We start from the raw sequence: 27,280 nt of genomic DNA, 5'->3' as shown, positions 1-27,280 counted from the left end.
GTGCCTTACCAATCAGGCTGCCATCAAATTAGCCAAACAACAACAAAGTTGCTGCTAAGTGTAAGGGCAACTAGCTGCTAATTAGACGCATAGATGGCGAAAAATAAGAAGAAATCAAGCTGAAAACTTGGCAAGGAATCCTCAAGACCGGCCCCGGCTTACTGCACACACATACACTTCTACATATGTGTAAGTGTGTGTTTTCTTGAGAATTGGCAGTGAAAATAGCCCTACTTTGTTGTCTAGCTGCTTCTCCAGTTATGCCTGAACGAATTCGCAGTTCGGTGTGTTCAGAGAATTTTCACAGAATGTTGTTGACAATTGTTGTTCGCCGCATATTGTTGTCATGCTTTGGCATGCGCAATTGTTGTGCGCAACAAGACAACAGAATAACAGAAAAAGCTGCGTCCACAACTTTCTTGGCAGTCATATTTGTGTTTTTGTATTCATATTTGGTTTCCACACACACACACATAAATACATATTGTTTATATCTATATATGTAGATATGTAGCTGTGTGTGCATGTGTTGCTTGCAAATGTTATTGCCGGCAATTGAAGTACAAGTATCTGCCTTTATATGCCTCTACGTTTGCTTTGGGTATACCTGTGGCACCGCACTTGTGCTGGGCTGTTGCTTGGCACTGCATACATCAACAACAACAACAATAGAGAGCAACAACAATAATACCTTTGCGAGGAAATAACATTAAAAACCACTTGAATATCAACATTGTTTCTATTTTTTTGCACTCCATTGTTTATTTTAGCTTTTTTCAACGCATACTGCTTCTGCTTCTTCTTCTTACGCCCCTCTTCAGCAATTCGTAGATAGTCATATGTATACCCTGAACAGTGAATATCTATTCTGAAACGAAGTCTTACCCAGAGGGAGACGTCGGACATCCTATGAAGTATTGATACCATATACATACATATGTATGTATAAGCCATATACATATAAGTGGTCAGCTTGACGAACTGAGTCCACAAAGCCATGTTCGTCTGTACATATGTGCTTGATCTAGTCCCGCAGTTTATGAGATAAAAATCTGAAATTTTGCACACGTCCTTTTCTTCCCAAGAAGCTGTTGTCGAAATCCTCCATATTGGGATACTATAGCAAATAGCTGCCATACAAACTGATCGGTCAAAATTAAGTCCTTATATGGGAAACTATTTTATTTAAAGAAATTTCTTCACGAAATTTGGTATATATTATTTTTTAAGACAACGCTATAATCTCTGCACAAATTTTTCAGATCGGACCATTATAGCATATAGCTGTCATACAAACTGATCAATCAAAATCAAGTTCTTGTATAGAAAACTTTTTTATTCAACACGATATCTTCACGAAATTTGGTATATATTATTCTTTAAAACAACGCTACAATCTCAGTAAAAATTATTCAGATCGGACTACTATAGCAAATAGCTGCCATACAAACTGATCGGTCAAAATTTATATGGAAAACTTTTTATTTGGAAGATATTTCTTCATTTTATTTGAAGAAAAATTTTTAGATCGCACCAATATAGAAATTTTGCATACAAACTGATCAATCAAAATCAAGTCCTTATATGGAAAACTTTTTTGTTTGAAAAGATATCTTCACGAAATTTTGCACGGATTATTGTCTGCATCAATAATGCAATCTCCAAAGGAATTGTTCAGATTGGACGACTATAGCATATAGCTGTCATACAAAATGATCGGTAAAAATTAAGTCCTTATACGCAAAACTTTTTTATTCAAAAAGATATTCTCACGAAATTTGGTATATATTATTATTTAAGACAACGCTACAATCTCAGTAAAAATTATTCAGATCGAGCCACTATAGCATATCGCTGTCATACAAACTGATCGATCAAAAGCAAGAAAAAAGATCTTTCGAAGCTTGTTTATACCAAACTTATGGCTAGAACGAACTTGCAAACCGTTAGTCACTTTCCAGGTTTAGCTGTCCATATATGTATTCGCTATAAGAAATGCAACTGTGAAGGGTATACAGCTGCGGTGCAGCCGAGGTTAACGTTTTTGCTTGTTGTTTGCTCCACTGTTGTATGTACTACATACATATACAACACCCACATACATACTTATGCATATTTTGTTGTTATTTACCTACCATTTGTTGTTGCTGTTGTTGGCATTTACGAGTATGTATGCTGTCGTTGTCGAACAATTGTTGCTATTCTGTTGTTGACATTGTGAATATTTTGTTATTAGTATTGTAGTTTTCGTTGTTGTTGTTGTTAAAACTAAGTTGGCATAACCGATATGTTGTTGTATATTTGTTTTTGTTGTTACTCAGTTTAGCTATCAGTTGACTTTTGTGAGGTGTGTTGGTGTCGCTATTGCCCGGTGTTGGCGTTAATGCTTATGCATATGCGTGTATGTGTGTGTGGTGTCTGTGTGTATTTGCGCTGGTGTATTTAACGCTTTCGCTCAACATTTGAAGTACTTAGCAGCGTACGAATAGATCAACAGTCCAGCCAAGCCTAACTGTCAAGGTAGACTTAGTGACGGCGTGCGCAATGTGTCTGTTGTTATTGTAGCTGTTTTTGTTGTTGTTGTTGCTGTATGTTTGCTTATTAATTGTTACTTGTATACTTAGCGATCTTTGAATGCGAGACGGAAGTGAAGAACATTTTTTGTATGCTAATCCATCAGCCTCAAATATGTTATGTGTAGATATGTATGTATGTATGTACAATTGTACGTTGTTGTTGTATGTGTGAGCATTGTTTAGCTTTCACAAAATGTTGTGGATTGTCTCTGGTTACTGAAAAGTAATTTTAGAAACAGTTTTCGTACTGCTTACCCTCTTCAGACTTCGATCGAAGCCAAGATAATGAAGATTGTCGTTGTTTTTGCTCTTTAGCGGCGAATTAGACCCATTGCTAGCAAACCTTATCTCTCCAACACCGCGAAAGTCTCAGCTATTATCGTCTGATGGGCTAAGTCGCTTTCTTTCAATTTCTTCTCGAGGTGGCTAAGCTCTTATCGGAATATGACCATAGGTTAGATTAGGTTAGGTTATTCTGTTAGGCCAATAAGCCGCGCAAACACCAGTTTTGGGCCTTCGCGATACCAGATGGAGTTCAGTTCCAAAGAGAATTAGTCATCCTTTAGGATCTCTGCGCTTGACGCGAATTTCAACAGACTCTTTGGTCTCACTATCGACACCTCTTCCAGTGTTTCGTACCGTGGGGACACCAGATACTTACAGCGTAGTCTTGTCAATGCGGGTAAAGTACACAAGATATGCTAAATTGTTTTCCTGGTGCCATACTCTAGACATATCCTGCAGTCTTCTCGATCTGTCAGCCCCATTCTGGGGGCGTGTGTCGTCAACAGACTGTGACCAATTAGTATTCCGATCATGCTCCTACAGTCTCTTCTATCGAGTGCCAATAGGAATTTTGTGTACTTCCAATCTACCGTTCTACACATGACTTTTGCAGTTCTGCTCCCAGGTAGCTCTTACCATCGAGTTTTGATTTTCTTTACCATGCTTCTGTCCATCGTCATGGGTTTCCCAATGTTGATCACGTTTTCGGGTGTTAACTGTACACTATTCTTGGCAATCTCGTCCACTATTTCATTACCTTCGATGCTTTGTGATCTGGCACCTAGTAGAAGTGAAGTTGCTTGCTTATGGCAACACTTTCTACTGCTGCTCTGCTTCCCTGACTATCAGATGAATGACTTTTGAAATATTATTTTTATTACTTTAGAGCTTTGGCTTTACCGAAAAAGGCATCCTCGTTTGGAAAGCCCCTGAAATTACTATCGCAACTGTTTTATATGGACACCAAGGATAAGGTGGCGGAAGTGAGATAGAGAAAAAAGTGTACACTTAAAGCTCTGAGGTATTTTCAACACCTTCTTCAATAAAATTTGACTAAGTGTAATGTCAATATATTATTTATCCAATACAAGAAAGATCTACTTCCTCTGGAGAGAAACCCGACCATAATCGATATCAACTCAAGCAGCTCGCGTTACCGCATATGGTCTCGTATTATACAAACGATTATTACCGTTTTAATTTTTTCTCAGCGAATAAAAATTGTCTGGAGTTTCAAAGTTAAGATCCAACTCTAACGATTTCAACAAATTTTTCAGAAGTCATGATGATGACGATGCCTAATTGAGAACAAAGATTCTGAGATTTAGTTCAACTAGATATATGTATGTACGTAGGAAAGTCGCAGACCTACGTCGGTAGTTGACCAGTATAACAGTGTATATTATTATTTTTTTTGACAGAAAACATTTTTTTAAAGGCTTACTGACATCAGTTAATAAGTCATGCACTTAAATTTCATAAAGGCGAAAAATGCTGGTCACTCCTCGAAGTTTTTTCCAAATCTGGTATGAGAAAGCTTCTCACGAAAATTTAACAATCTATTGAACTTGTGGAACACAAACTTGGCGTGGATGTAGATATGATTTAAAAATCAAAACAGCAGTTAGGATGAATGGGAATTAAAATTGAGAACATCAAGAGGTGGTGGGGACCCAGCTCTCTACATAACTTCTTTTCACGTCATTGTATATCAAACGTTCTAGGTTCGCATGCGGGGAAGTTCGTAAAGTCATTGAAAACTTATGTAACCCCTGTGAGTAGTCCATCCACTTTTGTTAATGACGATAACATCTAAAAAATGAAAGATAGAATGCTTGGAAATCGTCGTCTTGCCACGGGAGAAATATCAAAGGAACTCAACATTTCTCGATTCATCGATTAAATACATTTTGGTTATTGTTTGGGGTATGGGATTTGAATCTTTTGTCAAAATGACGTCGAGAAAGGTTGCCAATGACATGTTTGACTGACCCCCAGACGTGGGTTTGTGAACACCGCGTCGAAACTACCCAATAATCTAGCGAATCGTGCTCCCAAAACAAGCTGAAAAAGAAAAAAACCAAAGTTCGCTGAAGGGACTGAAAGCCATTCTAGTCGATACTTATATAAGTGGATAGCAAATTATATAAAGCATTGACATCCTTGTTAAAATAGAGGAAAATTTAGTTTTTTTGACAATCCGAGTCATTTTTGATCAGATGGTATTTCGAAAAACTCTAAGAACTTAAAGTAACTGGAAAGACCAGAAATAATAATTATTATCTGGTTTCAGATATTTGTAGATTTTTTGCCTGTCCCCATCACATAAAAAGATTTAAATGAACTCAGTTTCGTTTCATTAATAAGGTAATCGAACATAAGTACCAGGTTAAATAGCACGACAGGTGGCGTGTAATGGCTCTCAGCTATTATACATATATTGTTGTGTTTTCACATAGTACTTAAATGGAATATAGCGCTTCAAGCTATTCGCTTCTTCCATAAAAGACAACAGCTAGTTTCCTCTCACAATGAACAATAGTATCAAATTACATCGAAAAATGTACAAAATGGACTTGAACCGATATGAAAACCAAAGATTCTAGTCGACAGAGCTCGGCGATAGTTTAGGCTTAAAAAGTATATAGTTTCAACAGAAAGTATTCAAGATCCAGCCAACTTTTTTTTATTGCCAATCGGTTTGACGTTGGAGCGCTTTGTTCAGAAGTGTTCGTACATTCCGTAACTGTGTTGTTTGAAGATGATTTTTCAACACATTATTTAAAAGGCTGGGTCTTTTCATTAACTTCAGGACATATCTGCTTTTATGCTTCGATAGCCATTATAAAATCTCGAACACCAACCTCATAAAAGTATTTAAGAAAATCTTTTAGCAAAACGGAAATCTATCGATCAAACCAAAGTCGAATTTTAAAGACTTTCCAAAGGATTCCACATATGCTATGAAAACTAGCTTTTTCTTATAACATAGAGGATAGCGCTTTGTAACCGCTTGATTTGGATGCATGACGATCACTCAGAGATCCATGCTTTGAAACATTGGCTATGGAAAAGCAAGTAAAGAAGAGCTAAGTTTGAGTATAACCGGACATAAACAACTTCTGATAAAAACTAGTAGCGTTTCGTGGTCGGCCTGTTGGGTAAAATCGAATCCAAAACCTTAAAAAAAGAAGCAACTCGAGCAACAATCCTTTAAGTTTTTTATTCTCTTTTCACATACAGTTATTATATTTTGGGATATTCTCGGTATATTTGTGGGGCTGTGTGCTTTGCTAATGTATTCCATTAACCATTACTAACCAGAATACCTAGTAATGATTACATTCATTTGGCTTGCAATGTGTTAAGTTGATACAAAAGATATGGCAAATTATACCCAAGGTCTGTTGCATGCCGGTATTTATGCACTTGTGCAAGAGTTCGCAATATTTGTAGACAATGTGCAATTGTTTCGCAGCTCTGCTTAACTACTAATTATAAATACATATCTACGGGCAGCTATATATCCATTTGGAAGTGTGTTCCTGTGGCCATATGCACTTGCACTATGACTATATACATATGTATATACACTTCGATCCATGCATAAATGCTAAAGTACGGTATTTAGTTACGACATTTAATACCAATGCCAATTAGATATTTCTAATTGTGCAAACAAGCAACAACAATGTTGGTATTACACTCATATAAGTACTTATGATTATATATACATAAGTGTGTATGTATGTATGTACAGATATGCATTACAGCGCTTTGTGCTTTGTTGAATAGCGCTGACTAGCTGATTTGCCTGCGTGTGTATTTCTATGGACTTATATACGTACCCTGTAGGAAAAAGAAGCAGAAATTTTTGATAGTAAAAAAAACGCCTTTTTGAGAATCGCGGCATCAGTTTTATTAATATTGTCTAGTATTGTCTCAAAGACTTAAGCCCAATGTAAATAAACCTGGAGAAGACTCTTGACAAATAGATCGACACTCTCTGATAGGAGCTGCCTATTCGACGCCATGCCTAAATTTGGAATGACGTTGAGCAGAACCATCAGCTCCGTTAAAATCGGGAAGGACCCCTCCGATCCGTTCGATATCAAACGAGGTTTTATACAGAGTACTGGGATACGCAGATGATATTGACACCATTGGCATTAAGAAAAGAGCCGTCAGCGCAGCCTTTTCAAGCCCAGAAAAAGAAGCGAAAGAGATTGGTCTTGTGGTGAACGGGGGCAAGACAAAGTACCTGGAGGGCACGTACAAAGATTCTTTGCGACCTTGGGACTACGTTACTGATGGCAGCTATAAATTTTAAAAAGTCAAGGGCTTTTTTTTATCACTGAACCAATATAAATAACCCTTGCCACTAGGTGCTACTTTGGGATCGGTAGGCAATTAAAAAGTAGTTCCGGCACTATAAAGCTCTCATTATTCCCGTCCTATTATACAGCACAGAAACGTGGACGATGACGACCCGAGATGAGAAAGCACTTGGAGGATTCGAGAGAACTGTTCTTCGCAAGACCTTTGCAGTCGTCCGCGTGAGCGATGGGTATCTATGAAGATGGAACCACGAATTGTATGAGCTCTACGGCGGCAAGGATATGCTAAAGCGCATAAAAGTTCAACGAATGCGCTGGTTAGGCCACGTCGTTCGCATGGAAGATGATGCTCCAGCGAAAAACTACTTCTATTCGAGACTCATGAGTGGACGATGGAAGCAAAGGTACATCAAATGGAAGGACCAAGGGCATAGCGACCGATTTGCACGTGGGATGTACAGCTGGCGAGAACTCGCAAAGGATAGAGGCAACTGGCAAAATTTCATGTTCTCGGCCCATACCGATCCTCGGTTGTAGTAAATACAATACAATACAGATATAAGAGATATTTATGAGATCGCTAGACTTCTTACAAGTGTTGAAGCAACACTGTTGTAATGAGAGAGATAAGCGATGAAAAATGTTTGGAATTTCGAGTGAATCGGAACAGAACGGATCTGAAAGACTATTAACTAACTAATTTATAAGTTTTATTGAGATCTTGTAGAAAGAATTCGATTCAACACCATAAATTTTACCTACTGGGTAGCTACCTTATTAGATTGTGCTTATCGCTTTCGTTTTACTGTATCGCTGGTATCTCTGGTATGCGGTCCCAAGTTGCCACTACATGTATATAGTATCGGCAACTGTATGCACACACGCACACACATACATTTAAGTACGTACCCGTTCAATTCCATTAGCATTTGGCTTTTCATTGCAGACAGTTTGTCTAATTATTGCAGAAGCATTAAGGCGCTTATTTAGTGCAATGTATTGATGAAACCTTTCATATTGGATCGCCTGACACGCGGAGCGTCAAATTGCTGCGCAAGACCAAATGGACGGGTCTAGGGAATGTAATAAACGGCTAACTAGCGTAGCGTAGATTGTACATTCGTTGGCCGATTATGCGCTCGTACTCGCTTAGAATGTGGATAATGTAAGCTGTTTGGTTCGAAAGATACTTTGTTGCCGAGTGGATTCGGTGGCATTAATCTTACCTTGTTAATGCTTCATGTCTTTGTTGTGAAGTGCTGGTACTCGACAGAATTTGCTTGTAGTAAAGGGTGGTTCATAAAATCGTCTTTGAAATGAAATTATTTATTGAATGCTGCAAGATTTTAAGCTGGAAATGTGAAAAATGGCAGTTAATTCTGTGACTGCAGTAGAAGATACTGTGGCAGACTCAGTCTAATAACGTCAATTCGCCATCGACACTATGAGCTCAACATTTGCCAAAGGAATTTGACGCAAATTTTACACAAAACCTTTGTCTCTAAAATCCAATATACCCAGTTTTGAAATTACAGCACGCCAGGTTCGCAGTTTGGACCTCTTTTAAAGCTAGCACCCATTTTACTCTCACTTCTGTTCAGAATAATAGCAAAACTACTATGTTTAGAGATGAAGAAAAGGTCGAAAGAGATCCTCGGAGCTTCCTTGTATTCTTACAAAGAGAGTTTCATTAGTCAGTATTTTTTTTTTAATTAGACTAGCAAGTTAATTTTTATCAACTGAGAGAGATGAAGGTTTCTTAGGCCGTAATGAGACTTGGGTGATCTGTGGTTCTATCGAGGCGATTTGTCTTGTACTCCGTGCTATTAGCAGTCTCGTTGGACTATTCAGAGCTCTAATTTGACACATTAGTGAATTAGGTTTATTTTAGGCCGTAATGCAATTTTGTTGGTCTTTGGTTCTGTCAGGATGATTTGCCGACGATTTATCTCATAGTCCACGCTAATAGCAGTCTTCAAATTCGCTGATACTGCCTCAGTAATGTTGATTGGACTTTCAAAGCTCCAATATAATACTTCTGGAAGATTTTTCTTGGAATGCTGGCAAAATCCGCTGTAAGACAATCAGTTCATTAAGTTCATGAACTTAAGTAAAGCCGATGCTTTAACTTATTTTATTAGCTCCAAATTCGATAGTTGTGCTTCGGTAATGTCAATTGGACTCTTCAAAGCACCAATTTGTTGCTATAGATATTTAGTTTTAGAGGTGCCATAAAGTTTCCAATGAAAGCGAACAGTTCTGAAGTTCATGAGCTTGAAGGATATTTGGTTTTGTCTAGATGATTCGTCCCTGATTCTGATCTTATTGGATCCAAATTCGATAGTAATTTTATGATCTATCTCGGCGAAGTCAACTGGACCCTATGGAGCTTCGATTTGACACTACATGAATTCCTTTTTAGAGTTTCCGCAAATATCCGTCACAACGAAAACAATCCGCAGAGTACATGAACTTGAGCGATCTTTGGTTCTGTTAGGATGACCAACCTTGCCGCAAAGCCAATGTCATAACCCATGTTATTCGTAAACAATTCGACAGTTGTGTCTTGGTAATGTCAATTAGACTCTGCAGAGCTTTGATTTGACAAAGTCGATAGTTGTGTTATGAACTACCACGGCGTACTAAACTGGACCATGCGGAGCTCCGCTTTGACACTAAAGAACTTCGTTTTTAGAGTTTCCGCTAATATGCGTCACAACGAAAACAATTCGTAAAGTTCATGAGCTTGTACGACCTTTGGTTCTGTAAGGCTGATTAGCTTTCTCCCAAAGCCAATGTTATAACCAATGCTATTCGCTTCGAATTCGATAGTCACATTTTGGTAAAGTCACTTGAACTTTTCGGAGTTTCGATTTGACAAAGTTGGACTTTCTTTCTTTGAATGTAATGAAAGACAGATGTTAGAAAAACAGTTTATTATGGACTTCGGTCTTTGAAACTTGATATCGGTTTTTCGGTAATTAGTGTTGAAAATCTGTTAGAAGTGTCTAGAAAACTAGCTCCAATGACATCAAAATGAATGAAGTGGAGCCGCAAAATTTATGGAATGGGTGCCTAGTCGTATTATGCGACTTATGTTTTTCAGTTTTTGAAATATCGACCTGAAACTTTGCACACATCCTTTTCTCACTAAGAAGCTACTCATTTCTCAGAATCGCCGATATCCGACTGCTATAGCATATAGCTGGCATACAAATTGAACGATGAAACTCAAGTCTTTATATGGAAAACTTTTTCATTTGACAAGTTATCTGCACGAAATTTTGGTTTGGATTATTTTTCAAAGCAATGCCACAATCTCTGAGAAATGTGTTCAGATTGGACTACTATAGCATATAGCTGTCATACAAGCTGACCGATCAAATTCAAGACCTTATAAGGAAAACTTTTTTATTTGAAACGATATCTGCATAAAATTAGACGTAAATTTTGTATTATCCGAGATATCGCTACAATCTCCGGAGAAATCGTTCAGAATGAACCACTATAACATATAGCTGCCATACAAACTGACCAACCTAAAATCGCTTAATATTAGTTTAACTGACAAAAAAAGAAAATAATGAGAAAATATCACACTCTTTTTACTTAATTTAACTTAAAAGAGAGTGTTTCCAAAAAAAAATAAAATTCTAACCTCAAAAATTTTCATTATTAAATTGCAGCAGTTAACTCTCACCCCACTACGCTAACTCACTTATGGGCAGAAGTCTGCATGTCCCCAACCATATTGTCGTCTTATTAATATTGCTTGTTGGACTGCTGGTCTGCTGGTCTGCAGGTCTGCTGGTCCGCTGGTGTCTGTTCTATGTCGCCATTATAATTATTTTTTAATACTCGCCATTTATTGCTGGCAGCCGCATACCTACGCTTTTCTCATTTTAACAACCATAAATGTTGTCAAGAAAAATGTTGTACAACAGTTAACATCTGTAGGTTTGTTCTACGCTTGTTGTTAGTGTTGTTGCTGTTAGTTGTTGTTGTTGTTATTTTGTGCAATTTACCATTTCGATGTAATCATAGTCGTTATTCGCTTCATTTTCGACGCCAAAGTGAGAGCAACTTTAATGTGTTCAGCAACAAGGAAAAATATCGGGATAACAACAACAACACTAGCAAATGATGATGTATATTAGAAAAACAGAATCATTACCGGTCCGGTCGGGCAGGCAAGCGGTCGGACTGTCTAATGGACCAAGATTTGGTTGTTTGTTATTTTGATTGTTGTTGCTATTACTGCTATGTTGTTGTTGTTATTACTTCTATCTTGTTATTGTTTTGTGAATATATTTTGTTGTTTCCGCATATGTTGTTGTTGTTTTTGAATATATGTTGTTGTTGTTGTTGTGCATTTCGGCATCTATTTTTTTTCGCCTCTCTGCTCTAGCAATCACCACTTGCCAACAGCTGCCGCTTGTATGCCGCAACAGCAGCAGCATGCAATAACAACAGCAAAAGCAACAAGCATCAGCAATATGCATCGTTGCTGCAATATAACGAATGCCTGTAATTCACTGTCGACACTTTTATGACCGAACCTATATTTTGGCACATTTTTTTCTGGAAATTTTCGAAAGTGTTGAAAAGTCTTTGACAAAGCAAGGCGTCACAGGCAACTGTGCGGCTAGATGAGTAGTTGTTGTTGCTATTGATATTTACAGCTGTTTTGCCATATAATTTATAATATCTATATAGTCAATGTTATGATAGTATTTCATTTTTCAATGACAAACATTTGCACATATTTGAAGCGAATCGCTAAAGTGGCTTAAGTCGATTTATGTTAATGACGATCATTTTAGATTTTTTGCGTAATTTTTTGAGAGTAGACGTTTTGTTTTTTTTTGTAAAATAATACCGCAGAAATCAAGGCTTCAAATTTTGGGTAAACGAAGATAAAAATGTTGCCGAAGGTTATATAAAAAATCAATATCGAAACAGGATTGTCTGCATAGACTTTAAACTCTACATATCTCCACCGGCCTAAAACGTGAAATCATATCTCGACTCAGCCAAAACGGCCTTCTCAATAAATCCCTCATTGTTTATGCGATGTGTGGGAAGTTGTGCTGTCTTTCTGAAACCAAATGTCGCAGAGATCACGAGCTTCAATTTCAGGCATCAGGCATTGAAAAAATATGGACCGATGATTCCATCCGGACAACTAAACACACCATACCGTTGTTTTTTGGATGAAATGGTAGCTCTTGAATCTCTTCAGCTTTCTCTTCGTCCCAGATGCGGTAATATTGTTTGTTTACAAACCCATTGAGCCAGAAATCAGCCTCATCGCTGAACAAAATTTGACTCGAAAATGTCGCTTGGAACGGCTCCAGTTCTTGCACAAACTGTATTTTGAACGCTTTCAATTTCAAATATCGACGTAAAATCCGCTAAGTCGTTCCATACGTCAATCCGAGTTGCTGCCAAGGGTGCCAAATCGACCCTCCACGGTCTTCGTGTACACTCTCAGAAACGTCTGCTATATTTTCTTCACTGCGGGCTGGAGCTGGTCTATGCGGTCGAGTATTATCGAATATACTCTTGTCTTTCTGAAGTATATAAAGTGCCTTCGGCGATTTTTACGATGAGTGAAATTATTCAACAAAGAAATTCTAATAAATTTTGTTTGCAGAATCAAATTTCTGGTGCCGAAACGTTCAGAAAGTTGGAAAAGGTCTTCGGTGATAATTGTTTGTCGCGAGCAAGTTTTTTTGATTGGTACAAATTATTCAAATTGGGTCGATAATTCGTTGATGACAAACCACGTCGATGACGGTCATCATCAACATCAACTGATGATCAACACCTCAAAAAAATAAAAGAAATGGTCCGTGAGAGTGAAAATCTTACTGGGTGTCGTTGGAATATAAATAGCGTCAGTGAAAATTATTTTGAAAGATCATTTGGACTTAAGAAGAGTGAAGCACGATTAGTTCCAAGATTACTAAATTTTTTCGAGTTACATCTGTTATTTCCAAAATATCATGAAAATTGTTACTGGCGATTAGTCTTGAGCCGATCAATATTGGGCAAAAGGTGAGCCGAGGCCGAAATAACCACGTCAAGGGAAAACATTAAGGTTGTGTTAACAGTTTTCTTCGATTTTTTGCGAAAAACAGCGTCGAGTGTTATACTCACCGAAGGCAAAAAGAGGCCGACATCTAATCTTTTGCATTACGATAACGGCGATACTGCATTGAATCTTGAACTTATTCGCGTAAGCATAATAAATACTTGAGGGGACAAACCATAATAGACAGTAACTTTTTCTACAAATATTGTGGCATAGAAATCATAAGTTCATAATATCAATTGACCTATTTTGTACGATAAGAAAGTGGAATAAAATTTTGGAATACCCTACTTGTTTTGGATTCAAAAACCTCCTTTCGACGCTCAAATACTATCATCGCTCGCAGTTTGACCGAGATACTGACGATTAGTGTTTGCTTGAGTCTTTTTACCAAGTTTACGAAGCAAAAAAAATCTTTGGTGACTTTCTCTAAGTTTTGTGTTTGCAATTGAAAAACTGCCTGCAAATATAGAAAATATATTTTGCATACTGTATATAATGTATGTATTGGCGAAAACTCAGAGAGTTTCGTGAGATCAGAAATTATCTTTCTCAAGCGAACCCTCATCCATCTTCAGCGCCAACAGCAGCATTTGAAACTCAGAACCGGACATGGTTTGGAAAATGTAATGCTGAGAATGGTTCCAAAAGGTAACTCAACCACTTCTTGTTCCCGAAAGTTGAACATTCAAGCTTGCTGAACTTAGTCGTCGTTTGCGATCTCTTTAATTGAGTATTTTTAGAAACCCGTCTTCATAAGTAGCAACTGTTTTAAATCTTTGTAAATAATACGCTGAACTCTACTTTAACTTCACTATTTCTTCTCACAGGCAAAATAAAAGTACTTCCCCGTTGTGTTTACATTTCTTTTTATAGAAATATCAATACACTACTTTCAAGAGCAGTGTTGTACAGTGTTGCACCTCGAAATCGTATATGTAAATATATTCATAGTATAATTAGCACCCTTCAATCGATAATAGAACCGCTAATGAATACATAAAGATAGATAGATTAGTAGCAAAAAGGAAAAAAATGAGACAATATTTGAACATGGAGCGGTGAGGTATATTTGTGGCGTGAAACCGCGGTTAAGGTGCTAACTAAGCCGGGAGAATATTTACATTTCTACACTCAACACGATATAGTCGAACTCGTATGAATGGTCTTGCTGCTGGAAGCTAGCATATAACTGTATAGCATGTTTTCCATTTATTTTAAGACGCAATTGCTGCGATTTGCGGTAAAGAACTTTTAGTTTACCTAGACACTTTCCACCCTGAAGTTCCGGAGTTTCGGTTTTGATGTATAGTGTAGCAATTTTCTGGATTTTAGTAGTTAGAGAAACCGCGATTTGTACTAAACCGGTAACATTGCTGACGCCGATTTTCACGATAGCCCGTTCCGCAATACCGGAATTGATCCGGATTTTATCTGGTTATAAGTTGTTGTTTTGGTTATTTCACCCCGATTTGGGAGCAAACCTTAGCAGCATTCATCCAAACATATTACACCTCGGTTAAAAATAAAACATGCAATAGATGGAGCCATCTTAGGAATCTGCTCAGAACTTAGGACAAATTTGCATTTTCTATCTATTATACGTTATATGGACCCATGCTGCCAACACACAACTGCGACACTGGCCTCTATGGCTGTACAGATTGCACCTAGTTAAAGCACAACGCCGGAACTCCAGTCGAGTGCTTGCCCTCTACGGTCCGAATGAGGTCAACTAGGTAGCATCACTGCCAGTTTGATCAAAATCATATTCTCAAGTCGCTAGCCAGCGGCAGCTTGGGTACAGAAATGTTGTTGGAAACATTCAGGGCAATCGGCCGGCCGATCTTCAATTTAGCAGCACCGATGTGGTCGCTTGGATGTAATAAAACGAATACAAAGAAGTTTCAGACGAATAGGCGGACGATGAGCTCGAGTTGCTCCGAGGATCTGAAGTGACCCTTGCACAACTTCGTTCTGCATATTGCAGCAAGTTAAACTCCGACTTTTGCTGAATATTCCCCGCATTACTCTAACCATTCAATGAACCCAATTTATCTAACACGTCTGTTCCTATGGTCAGACCCCGAAACTTTTTTCTAGGACCCACCATTAGATGATTTCGATGAAAACCATTTTAAGCCTTAACGCCCAACCCAACAACAATGTCACTTCAGCAACTAATAATTTCGCGACCAATCCGGCGCCGAAGTAGAGTTGTTAGAGATATACTATATACTACCACCATGTAGGATCTAGTTTCAATCGAAATTCTGTCCATTTTCAAAGAGTTTTATCAACTTTTTTCAGGCAAGAACGAATATTCCACTGTGTCCACTTGCCACTTAATCATTTGACCTTGTTGGTGATATTATCTTCTCACCAAAGTGTTCTCTCAATAAATCCATAGATTGATGCGATATGAGGGAAGTGTCGCCGTCTTGTTGAAAACAAATGTTGCCGAGATCACGATCTTCATATTCAATTTCAGGCATCAAATAGTCGGTTATCATGGCGCGGTAACGGTCGTTAATGACGGTTACGTTCTCACCGGCATCTCTTTTGAAGAACGATAGTTCGATGATTTCACCGACTAAACCGTAATTTTTTTGGGTGAAATGGTCGATCTTGAATCTCTTCAAGTTGCTCTTCGGCAATTTCATTTGCTTACATACTCATTGAGCCAGAAATGTGCCTCATCGCTGAACAAAATTTGGCTCGAAAACTTCGGATCTTCTTGGAATTTTTCAAGAGCCCACAGTTCTTGCATAAGCCGTATATTGCACGCCTTCAATTTAAGATCTCGACGTAAAATGTGCCAAGACCGAGTCGACTCTCCACGGTCTTATTGTACACTCTCAACTACGGCTGCTATATTTTCTTCACTCCGTGCTGGACGTAGTCTATTCGGTCGAATATTACCCAATAATGAATGCTGGGTCTCAAGATGGATGATGGTGTTGCGGATAGTACGCTCAGTAGACCGATAATGTTGACTAAATGTTGAATGGGCAAAACACATTCTTTACAGAAAGTGAATTTTCGTAATAAAGTTGAACGATTTGTAAATATTGTTCAGGTCACGACACACGGGCGACCTGTCAAAAAAAGGTTATGGAAAAAAGTTCATCTATTTGGATCACCCGTTATAACAAGTATTCATGCTGTAGCAAAGGGCTCTTTATGATATCGACTGTTCGGTAATTCTTTGATAAAACATCTGACAAGCTTAAAAGCTTAATAAGTGCAGAATAAAGCTCACAGTTCGTAAGAAATTTAAAACCTTCTGCTGTGGTGTGGACTGGAGACTTCCTAGGATGATCAAAGCTCTGCGTGCTTATAACTTAAATATTCCTAGGTCTATATATTTATTATACCCTGAACAGGGTATATTAAGTTTGTCACGATGTTTGTAACACCCAGAAAGAAGCGTCGGAGACCCTATAAAGTATATATATAAATTATCAGTATGTTGAGCTGAGTCGATTTAACCATGTCCGTCTGTCTGTCTGTCCATCCGTCCGTCTGTATATATACGAACTAGTCCCTCAGTTTTTAAGATATCGTTTTGAAATTTTGCAAACGTCATTTTCTCTTCAAGAAGCTGCTCATTTGTCGGAACGGCCGATATCGGATCACTATAACATATAGCTGCCATATAAACTGAAAGATCGGAATCAAGTTCTTGTATGAAAACTTTCATATTTGATAATACATATGTATATCTACACAAAAGTTGGCACAGATTATTTTCTCCGAAGAAATTGTTCAGATCGGTTAACTATAGCATATAGCTTCCATACAAACTGAACACATAGTTACTAAAAGAAATGCACCTGTGAAGGGTATATTAGCTTCGGTGCAGCCGTAAGGTTGTTGTGATTATCGATGGATATTGCTAAAAGCTTTTTTAGGCCTAATTCCTTCCAATCTTTTTTTTTTTTTTTTATTTTTCGTAATCGCATCACCGTTAGATAGTAATCAAACTGATTCCAACTATATTGATCAGTAAGAACTTTCTCTAGTAAGCAAGTCTAACCTCTTTTCCTTTACTGCTCGCCCACCTTCGCTCACCATCTTCGGCTAAGGAGGCGCTAGGCGCCTTGTAACTATTTCAGCTGCAATTTGTTTTTATTACATACGCATGTCTGTACATTTGTATGTTAATATATATATATTTATACATATATGTACATATATATATGTTACTATATATATGTTATTATTATGTATGTGAGCACGTTTGCAACACGCGCTTCAATACTGAATTGGAATTTTTATCGTGGTCGTTAGAATTTATTATTTGATATTAATTCGTCGGCGAGTGTTTAGCATATTTAATAAATATTTTACCTTTTTACCAACTGCCATATAACTATGCATAGCATACAGTATATTTCAGCAAAGACGGAGTTGTTGCCTTTTTTGCTGCCCACCGCCGGTACACCCATGCAAGTGTGCATGTATTTAAAGGTGTAAATTTGTATATATTTGTATGCGTATGTGTATATACTTACATGCGTAAGTATATGTGTATGTATGTATATATGTATGTGTCTTTATGTGTTGGGGTTCATATAAAATCATGTAAATTTACATTAACTGCCAAAAGTATGTGGCATTTTGAATCTGATTGGAATTTCATTGAATTTCGCTGCTGACATAAAGTTTATTTTTGTGGCATTTCGTAACTTTTTATTTATAATAAATGATGTAACAACAAAAACATGAATATAAATATATTTACGGTGGCGTTGGTTGCCCTAAGCAGTGTTCATGCAAGGCTTGGTTGAAAGCTAAGTTACAAAATGTTGGTGATTTGAGTATTGTCTTTCCTGCATTGATTTTCAATTCTATATGTTTTATGGAAAATGTGTTTATTTATATTTTTTAATATTTTTTTGTTATTAATTAAAAAAATTTATTTTTAAAAATATTTAAGTTAAAACAAAAATAAGTAAATATAAATACATATTTTTTTAATTTTTAATTTACAAAAACAATTAATATATTTCTTTTATTTAAATTAAAAAATATTAATTTTTAAATTTTAATTTTTAAACGGTTTTTTTAAAAAGGTATTTATTAAATTTTTAATATTGAAGTTATTTTTTTATAATCTTAATTTTTTTATTATAATTTTTTTAATAGTTTTATAAAAAATAATTTATAAAATGAAGATAATTAAGAAAAAATAATTTTAAAATTTTTTTTGCTATAAATAATTTTAAAATTTCTTTTACTAAAAAAATTTAAGGAAAAATAATTTATAAAATTATGATAATTAAAAAAATAATTATAAAAATTATAAAAACGAACCAAATTTCGGGGAATATAATGTTTTTAAATTTTTAAATAAAAAAAATTTAAAAGTTTAAAAAATGTTAATTTAAAGAAATGTATTAATAATAAAACTTTTAATTTTTTAAATAAAAGGAATTTAAGAAAATATAATTTTTTGAAGTTTTTAAATAAAAAAATCAAGAGATTCGAAAAAATCGTGTGAATTCCTATCCCACATTCATGGAGAGCATTTTATTTGCCGATGAGACATGGGTTTATGATTTTGACATGCAAACAAGTTAACAATCAGCGGTATGGAGAGAAAACATCGAGCCAAAACCAAAAAAAAAAAACCAAACCAAATTCGCTCAAAAATCAAGATGATGCTCATTGTTTTTTCGTTACTCGTGATTTGGTGGATCATGAACTTGTTCCGAAGGGACAGATGGTCAATAAGGAGTTCTATTCGGCCGCATTGAGGCGTTAGCGTGAGAACATCCGTAAAAAACCGTCGGAATTGTGGCAGATCAATGGAATTTACACGATGATAATGCGCCATCGCATCAAGCTACGATTGAGACCGAATTTATGCCAAAAAAGCAATGAATACCATCGATTTTCCACCGTATTTACCAGATTTGGCTCCGTGTGATTTTTTCTTGTTTCCCAAACTGAAATTGCCGCTCCGTGGAAGCCGTTTTCAGTCGATTGAAGAGATAAAAAAATTCGCTGAAGGACTGAAAGCCATTCCAAAAGGTGCTTATGAAGAGCGTTTCGACGACTGGAAGCATCGTTTACATAAGTGTACTTATTACATCTGGTGCGGGTTACTTTGAAGGCTACAAAATAAATATTGATGAATAATTAAATATTTTACGTTTTATTTACAATTTCCGGGAAATTTTTTGTCACAATGTATATATCTTTTATTTTTTATTATTTAATTTTTTTTTTTAATTTTTTTTAAATCTTAAATTTTGTTCTCTTTAATAATTCAATAATTTTTCCTTTCTTTCGCTGAATTTTTTCTTACTTTTCCCTCATTGAATTTCGCTTATATTTTCATCTGCGTTGCAACTGCTGGCCAAGTGATATCAAATGTGCTGCTATTTTTTTATTATTTTGATATTTATTGTTTTTGCTTACCATTCCCAACTTTATCACTCGCTGACCAATGCGCAGCGTAGGCGCAGGCCGAGCGTTTAAAAGCTCTGCAGGCATTTCATACACGCAACCATATTTTATACAATTTTATTGCAGTAGTTAATATTATTGGAATGCTTTTCCATACACATTTATCTTTTTAGGGCTCTTAGATATAACAGTACAAACACACATACTTATAAATATACAATAATACATATAAACCGATTTTTATAAGTTTTATATTTTTTATATATTTTTTTATTTATCACTTCATTTCGATTTTCTCGCTTTCGAGTTGTGAAAACGTCGCATTTCCCCGACAAACCCTCGCATAGACCAAACTTGCGATCAGTTGATCGCTGAAAAACCGACGGACGGATGAACGGATCGCGCGCTCTGCGACTTTACGATCGACCGCCTGCATTTGCATGCGCTTTATTGCCGACACATCAACTTGATATTCAGCTCCACACTAGTTGTTGCTGTTGTTGTTGTATTGTTGATACCGGCATGATTCTGACTTTAGCAGCAGGCAGTAGCTACGCGGCCCACACCCATCTTTTCTGCTGTCTTTCATTGTTCGCGCGTTTGTGTATTCTTGTCGGTTGATTTTCACTGCCACTCAACCAGCCAGCTAAGTGTCACGCCGCTTTATTTAATAAATAAATTTTATATAAATATAATACGGTTCAAAGTAACTGTACATCTGTATGCATAGATTTTTATGTGCTTATGCTTAGATCCTCTTGAAGAGTGTAGGTACTCTAGTCTGCGCTAAGATAACGGCAAATAGTATTCCAGAGGTTTGACAAAAATATTCGCTGCTGAAAGTGGTATCACAGGTAAATAAAATTCTGTGGATTAGACGCTGAAAGGGTAGACTGAGTTTTCTTCTTTTGTGTTCACAGCCTAAAGAAATATTGTCATTTACCAGATCTGGATATAACTCTAAATGTTTTCAGAGAGGAAGAGTAAAAATTTTGTTTAGAAACTGCCAGTGATTGATGTTTGGTACAGATAAATGGATTTGCCGTCGGAAAGTATCATCTTTCACCAGCGAGAAATAATTTTCCGGTTCGATGTATTAAGTAATTAAATATATTTTTTGCTAAATAAAAAGAAAAAAATCATGAACCATCGATGTGCCTTAACACGAAAGAAAAATACTTTAGTCACTCAAACTACAATTTTTACGAAACCTATTTTTTTAGATGAACAGAACGAAGTTTGATGTTCTTTTCGAAGTCATGTTTGATGATTTCTTAAGTTCCAATGTTATGAGCAAAAAATAGTAAGATGTCCATAATTTTTAAATTCTTAATTTATTCTTCAAAGTCTATGTCGTGCCCCTCAAAGTAATCCCCCTTGGCCCCAATACACTTGTGCCAACGTTTTTCCAATCCTCGAAACCGCTGTTAAAGTCAATTTCCGGAAAAGCTTTTAATGCGAGCAGCGATTCGCGTTTAATGTTTTCAATTGACTCAAAACGGTCTCCCCAGAACAGTCATCATCGTGGTGCAAAAACCAAGAGTTGTCGTCTTCTTTTGCGAATAGCAACGCATAATACTAATAGTATTCCTTGTTGACAATTTGGCCTGTCGGAAGGAATTCGTAGTGCACCACAACTCGATAATCCAAGAAAACTGTCAACATAACCTTGATTTTTGACTTGTTTTGACGTGTTTTTGTCGGCTACGGCTCACCTTTGTCACGTTATTCGGCCTGTTTCCGGATCGTAAGCATAGATTCAAGACTCATCGCCAGTAATAATACGTTTTATGACATTCTGGAAGTCGGAAAGTGTTGTCAAAGTCGTTAACGTGTCGATGTTTTTCGAAAAAATTGATTTATTTTGTAACCAAACTTGCCTTCACTTTTCGTAGGCCCAAAATATCTTTCACTGGTCCTTCCGATATTCCAAAAATGCCAGCAAGACCTCTGACCTTTAGACGTCGATTCTCAAGCACCAATTTCTTTATTTATTGACATGTTGATCATCAGTTGATGTTGATGACCGTCCTGGACGTGATTATCCTCAACGCGTTCTCGACCCTCTTTGAATAATTTGTATCACTCAAAAACACTTGCTCATGACGAACAAGTATCATTGAAAATTTTTCCAACATTCTGAATGTTTCAGCACCAGAAACTTGTTTTAATGAAATTTCTTTCAAGAATAAATTCATTCATCGTAAAAATCGCCGAATCACAGTAGTATTATCTATTAGATGCCAAAGTTAGGTATTTGTGGATACATGGAGAACTTTATCTGTTAGTTTGGCAAAGATTTCGGTTCAGGCGTCTTTTAGACTGTTCCTTGACTTGTTAGCAGTTCAATTGCTCTCTTTCTGTCTTTATAACAGAAACCGCTCAGTATTTCGAAAAATCACTTTTCCCTTGTAAAAGATTCTGGATCCAACACTGAATGTAATGGAACCTTAGAAAATGTTCTTCTGTATTAAATTATCTCATAATTACCAAAGCGATATCTCATCTGAAATTCAATATTTGCGATATTTAATGGAATTTTTTGAATTCCAAGTACTTAGATCCCAACAAGAGAAAAATTTATGGAGCATGTCAAAAGATGTGTATGTCACTTTGAAATTATACTGCATACATAGCCGAAAAAATCAGGTTACGCCACTCTATCTCAGCTAGTATTTGAGATAAATCGATGACGCTTTTGCCGCAGAGTATCGAATGAGTCAACCCATGAGTCCGGGTTGCAAAATTCAACTCGTGCAAGAAATGAAGTCGAACAACCTTTAAACGCAACGAGGATTCGATGAATGGGCTCAAAACTAGATGCTCACCGATCCCTATTTTCACAAGAAACTTTATACAGCGATTAAGCTCATTTCTGGTTGAATTGGTACGTCAGTAAACAGAATCTTCGCATTTGGTGTGATAATAATCCACAAAACCATGTTGAGGCGCTGTTACATCTTCAAAAAGTCACTGTTGGCAATGCTCTATGAGCGAAGATATCACATTGGTTCATATTTCGTCAAAAATGAAGCCGGTCTTAATGTTACAGACAATGTGGAACGCTATGAACTCAGCATTAATGACTTTTTCGCGCCTGAGTTGGAGGACGACCTTTAGTTCCAACAAGACAACGCTACATGCCATGCAGCAAACAAAACAATCAATTTATTTAAGGAAATTCCTAGACGATTGACGCCTTGGAAGCGAATATACTGCGAATTATGGCTGAGTAACGACCGTAGTTGCTGCAAAAAGTGGTTGAAAATGGAACCTCTCGGCACATTTGAAGTAATAAGCTAGCCGCGACGGTCACTTGTTCGAAAACATTTTTAGAATTTATTTTAAATCCTTATCCCCTAATCACTTCAGCATACACTGTGCTAACAATTTGTTTGCTTATGTGAATATTTCTATATACAAGTTCATATGTATAGGTATGTACCTAAAATCTGTTGCTGCTACTTCTACAACTCGCTGCTTCCGTTTGCCCGCTGACCATGAAAATCTTCTTGAAAAACCGCAGCAAAAAACATCGGTGAGGAAAGAAGTGTATCGTGGCAGCGGCGAAGCTGGTGAAAGGAAGTTATGAAGAATGACAGCCAAAATAAAGAGGCCGTTGGACAAAACTCTTTAAAGTGCGGCTGTTGAAGGCGAAGACAATGAACTGAAAGCTAAACTTCGCTGGCGTAGTTTTGATTTATGAGCGAAAAATCAAATTGACTTAGCTGGCTGGAGGAAAAATGGAAGACAAAAGAAAATAAGGAAAATTGATAAAAATCATTTTTGTATTTTTTTCAATTTTAGAAGAGTTCAAGCCTATTTACTGGTGCTTTTTTTTTCTTTAAAATGCAATGAGTTGATTGAAAATATTCAGGAGAACTTCTTTTCAGTGTCCAAATTTCCAAAAACTGTTATTTTGAACTAAAAAAAAGAAAATATTTTGAAACGAAAAATAAATCAATTTTTTCAAAATTTCCATTTCCATTTCAAAAAACCATTTCATTTCCTTTAGATGTCAAGTTAACCTCGAAATTCAGCTTGAAGGTACAATTACTTGTATACTATTAACAACATCGATTAGCTAAGATCCCAACAAAAGAGATTGTACTGCATAATACTGTATTTAAATATTGTTTATTGTTGTTGCAACAAGTTGTTTACGACTTTTTATCGAAGGAAATGTTTCTACCTCTATTTGAGCTCATAAATGTTGTGATGATAATATCATGACACGCGCAAAACAAAAAGCACCACACCCATTTGTGGGTGGGACCCGATACAAGTGTCTAAGCTCATTACTTTCAAATGACACGTACATATGTATTTCGCATTATTAGCATAAAAAGAACCCTCTTACCCGTTTTGCAACTTGTAATTCAATCAACAAGTGGAAAATTTATATTTGTTAACGTGTGGAACCGTTGCAAATTCTTACAAATCAGTAAAATTATTTTAACAGTAGATTTTGCCTGAAAAAATAATGTTCGGAGATCCGATTTTTTGATGTTGAAAAATTAACTCGTGGATTTTATAGGTCGTATCCACTTGAGAGTCCGAAAAGCGCGACGCAACAAGGCATCGACGCGAGATAATGTGCTCATCAAAAGTTGTATAGCATGTATCGTCGTCTTGTCGGAATATCAGGCCCGAAAAAGTCATTAATCATGGCTCAGGGCGTTCCTCATTGACTGTAACATTACGCCCGGTTTCATTCTTGAAGAAATATGGACAAATGAATCGCTCTGCCCATAAAGCACACCAAACAGAGAGTTTTAGAAGTGGTAAAGCTGATCGTTTGGATCCATTAATCGAAGGTGCGTCGCGATTAATGGTCGTTCGGCTTCAACACTTGCACTAGTTGGATTTTGTAAGTCCGCAAAATCTTCCATAAAGTGGATGAACACTGCTCCAATGTTTGCGCGCATTTGGGTCTCCTTTGATATTCTGCTTCAACACGTCTTGTAGTCGGTGAGCACTGTACCGCATATTTGAGGATGCGCGTTATCCATGAGAATAAACGTGTTGTGAAATCGATCGACGGGCGAAAAAATTACCTACTCTTCTGAGCGTTTATGTTTACCGATTATTATACGCAGCGCTGGATGCATCGCGCGAACTGAACTGAGCCGAGTTTACAACAGCGCACCAGTCATTCTTCCAAGAGAAAAATGGAGTCATGGGAAGTTCATGTAAATGAAGAAATTTATCTGAGCGCCATTCGCTTGGGAGTGGCCAGAAACGATTTTGTTACATATGGTTCAAGCAGCTCACGACTTCCGGTCTTAGACTAAGTATCCTCTGAGTAGCCAATATCCGTTTGAAGGCGAGCTAGAAGATGAGACGCGCCACATAAAAAACACCCTCAATGAAAAGAAGAAAACAAGCTCGGGTGAGAGACCCGCCTTCTGAACAGAACCTCTACTTTAGTAATAAGTTTGCACAATTTGCAAACGTTGTTTCGAAATGTGTCGGTTTATCATGAAATTGCTAACCAAACTAAGTATAAATCAAGGAATAGCTTTCAAAAAGGTATTGCTTAATGCAAAACCACATCGTGCCTTTAGAGGACGTGATTATGAGCCTCCCCGAACCCAGTTTTATATTATTTATGTCCTCTCAATGCGATATATAGAAAGCGATTCGTCTGCTTAATCAGATTCATAATAATTTTAGGTTATATTAATTGGGTTGAACATTCTAATTATGTCTTCCTTTCTAGTTATAAGGCATATTAAGTCAAAATAGATATACCTACTGATCAATTTTTCATACTTTTGATAATGATAAATAAAATTTGTCTTATAGAAAAAATTATCGAAGGCAACAAGTTGAATTTTTAATCACTCAAGATTAATTATCGTTAGTAAAAATAAATATATATATATTCAACAGTATGTACAAGAAAACAGTTTCCATGTGAATCATAGAAAGAAAAGAATAATAAAGAATTATCAAAATATGCAAGGCAAGCAGTTGTTCATTAATCTTGCGAATATTTGCTGAAAATCTGTTCGTTAAACACTTGATATTTTTTATTTCTTGCTAGCGAAGAGTTCCCCTAATATTTTTGGACTGCTGACAGCTGTTGAGAACTGTTGACGATTAGCTTTTGACATCATAAAATGAATGGACTGATCGAAACAAGACATAAATTTTAATGTTTTTAAAAGAAAAATGGGATTTATGATACTGCTTTGACATGTTTTTTATTATTTTAAGTATATTGCAGGTAAAGTATTAATCATGCCTCTATTAGCCAAGCTAATTATTAAGCATTCTCATAGATACATACTACTTTCAAATACTTGTAAGTATATGAAGTAATCTTTTCTGAATGACTGCACTGTAATTTCTAATGCAGTAGATCACTTCGATTTATTAAAAAAATTGATAAAAAAGTATTCTCTAAAAACAACGGCTTATAAATATTATACAATAATAATAATTGGTTGTCTCCTTTCAAATTAGTTTATTAAGTTTTTCTACTAAATTAAGCCAATTGAAAAGTATACATTGCATACATACTTTGTACTATAAATAATATAGACAGACATAACCTAATTAAAGCCTTCACGTATTATTTATAACGATATTTATGAATACGGAGCTGTTGAATAATAATTAATAAATGTATTGGTTACCGTTAAGTGTAAGTAATTATTCTTTAACAATAACCTTTCATTATTAATTCCATTATTTCCACTACTTTTTTATAGCAATTGCTAATTACAATTAAAAATTTTTGAAATGTAATCCTAATTTAAATTATTTGATTATATTCCATTAGAATTAAAAATAATCAGAAATAACTTAAAATACTAATGACATTACATTTTGAAGAGTTTTTTAATCATTATTTTTAAGATTGATTAATAATGATTACTTTTTAATTTTTTTAATTATTTGTAATTACCATATTTTACTAATTACTATCATCAGAAATAACTTAAAAAACGAATGACATTAAAGAGTTTTTTTAATCATTATTTTTTAAGATTAATTAATAATGATTACTTTTTAATTTTTTTAAGTACTTGTAATTAAAATTTTTTGCTAATTACATTGTAATGGAAAAGGACTTCAATTAATTTTATTGTTTTAAATTAATTATTAATGATTACTTTTAGATTATTTTTTTAATTACTTGTAATTACAATTTGTTGCTAATTACTTTGTTATGGAAACCGTTTCGGTTGTGTTATGATTAGAGTTTATAGTATTTAAGTGTAATCATTACTTACAGAATCCTTTAATATATAGCTAACATTATTCTTACGCTTTAATAATCAGTTGCAGACATATTTTTCGATTTATTCGAGGAAACATTATAGTTTCTAAATAATTATAAATACTTAAAAAACTTATGGGCTTACATTTCAAAGTAATTGGAATTTGAGTTATTCATTATATAAATATTTCTTAAAATCTTGAATACGTTTCGTAATTTTTTGATATTTATAATTACAAATATTTTGTAGAACAACCAATTCAATGTAATTACATTTTAAAACAATAGAGATTTAAATTATTTTTAATTAATTCCGATAATCATGATTACTTTTGAT

This window comes from Bactrocera neohumeralis, chromosome 6 (assembly GCF_024586455.1).
Source record: "Bactrocera neohumeralis isolate Rockhampton chromosome 6, APGP_CSIRO_Bneo_wtdbg2-racon-allhic-juicebox.fasta_v2, whole genome shotgun sequence".
Classification (NCBI taxonomy): Eukaryota; Metazoa; Arthropoda; class Insecta; order Diptera; family Tephritidae; genus Bactrocera; species Bactrocera neohumeralis.
The sequence above is the reverse complement of the archived record's forward strand: the minus strand, read 5'-3'. Positions refer to the sequence as shown.